Genomic DNA, 2,290 nt, shown 5'->3' on the forward strand with positions numbered 1-2,290 from the left:
TTTAAAAACTCTATCTAAAAAAATAATAATAATAAAATTAAAATAAAATAAAAACTCTATCTAGACTTAAGAAAACAGGTTTGAACAATAATACACCAAAATGTAAGCACTTTCTGAGTGGTGCAATTAATCTTAATAACATTTATTGTGAAATTGCTTTTTCTCAATTACAAAAGTAACATACTTCTCATTGCACAAAGAGAGGAAGAAAAGAGAAGTCCAAAGAAAAATATTGTATTTACTTATAATCCTACAATCCAGAAAAAAAAACCTATTAATATTTTGAAGTATATCTTTCTGAGCTCTTTTAAAATTGAAAATAACTTCTTTCTTATAAAAGTAATATATATTCTCTCTTTTTCATGGCACCTTGGAGGTGGGTGGCTGCTTTAGGATGAAACTGAACATCTCTTTCCCAGATACTGGCTGCCAGAAACTCACTGAAGTGGACGATGACCACAAACTTCATACCTTTTATGAGAAGCATACGGCCAGAGAAGTGGTTGCTGATGCTCTGAGTGAAGAAGAATGGGAGGGTAATATGGTTGGAATCAGTGGAGGGGATGATAAACAAGACTTCCCCCATGAAGCAGGGTGTCTTGACCCATGGCCGTGTCTACCTGCTGTTGAGTAAGGGGCATTCCTGTTACAGACTAAGGAGAACTGGAAAAAGAAAACACAAATCTGTTCATGGTTATGTTGTGGATGCCAATCTGAGTGTTCTCAGCTTGGTCCTTGTAAAAAAAGGAAAGAAGGAGGATATTCCTGGACTCACTGATATTACTGTACCTGTTGCCTGGGATCCAAAAGGGCTGGCAGAGTCCACATAGTTTTCAATCTCTCTAAAGAAGATGACGTCTGCCAGTATGTGTGAAAAAGCCCCTAAACAAGGAAAGTAAGACATCTAGAACAAAGGACCCAGGATTCAGCATCTTGTTATTCCACGTGTCTTCCAGCTTAAACATCGGCGTATTGCTCTGAAGAAACAGCGTACTAAGAAAAATAAGGAGGAAGTTGCAGAATATGCTAAACTTTTGGCCAAGAGAAGGAAGGAGGCCAAAGAAAAACTCTAGGGACAGATTGCTGAGAGACAGAGGCCGTCCTCTCAGAGCTTCTACCTCTACGTCTGAGCCCAGTCAAAAATGAGATTTGCTAAGAGTAACAAATAAATAAGATGAGACATTTAAAAAAAAAACATATTCGGTGTTGAAAACTGAAACTACAGATGAACAAAAAGAAAAACATATATTGAATGATTTTTATTTCCTTTTGCTTATCTTTATATTATAAATTTTCAATAATGAATATATATTGCTTCATAATAAAAAATGTACTGATCATGCCTTTCATATTCCTCAGCTTCACCTGAATCACAGGTTTTCAGAAAAGAAAATCACTTGATGTTAATGGATGAAAACACTTTTTTAGTATTCAGCTGAGGTTTTCCGTAACTTCTGTTTTGCCCTAGGACAGGCAATAGCATGAAGTCTACAGAGACACACAAGCCACGGTGGAGAAAGAGACATCTGGGGTCAACAGGACCAAAGGTCCCAGAAACCACATTGCTGCAGGCTAGTCTTGGAGCAGAGCTTGCAAGGGCTGAATTGAGACAGGACTTGAACTCTTAGGAGCCAGGGAGAGTGGTAGTCATGCTTGCCAAAAACGTTACCCTATACCACAGAAGTAAATGAGGCAAACCTTCAAATATGACTGCCTGGTCCAGGCTGGAATGGCAGGGCTCCAGTCTCTGACTAGAGGACAGACTGAGCCCCATTTCCAGGGAATCTGGGGTGCCATACAAGATAACTAAGTGAGCCAGAGCACAATGAATCAGAACCCCATTACATGGGTTGGGAAGGCGTAAGAGGGGTGTATAGGCTACACTGGTACCCAGAGCTTGCCCTGGACCACTGGACACAGGACTTCGTTGGCTATAAAGCCACATATCCAATCATGAATTCATTCAACAAGTATTTATTGAGCTTCTAACAAGTCTCAGGCTCTGTGCTAAGTGCCAGGGACACACAATGAAAATACATAGGTGTAAAAGAGGAAGATAGATCTTAGGCCAATGTAGGAATCACACAAAAAAACACAGCAACAGAGCATACATAACAAATGCTTCAAAGGTGAATCAGGACGCTCTAGAGTACACCAAGGTCCAAATTTTTGGATTACATTCACTTTTTTCTTCTGATTAAAAAAAAATTAAAACATTTTTTGGGCCTCTAAAAGTACCATTGGCCCTAGGTACTGTGCCTACTGTACTTAATGGATAAATTGGTCCTGG

At 39.1% G+C, this 2,290-nt stretch overlaps 1 pseudogene; it reads left to right on the top strand.

Moving 5' to 3' along the window:
* The first annotated feature begins 394 nt into the window (after positions 1 to 394).
* LOC116630481 lies at positions 395 to 1,146 on the top strand (annotated as a pseudogene).
* The last annotated feature ends 1,144 nt before the right edge of the window (positions 1,147 to 2,290 follow it).

Source organism: Phoca vitulina, unplaced genomic scaffold (assembly GCF_004348235.1).
Source record: "Phoca vitulina isolate PV1807 unplaced genomic scaffold, GSC_HSeal_1.0 scaffold4, whole genome shotgun sequence".
NCBI lineage: Eukaryota > Metazoa > Chordata > Mammalia > Carnivora > Phocidae > Phoca > Phoca vitulina.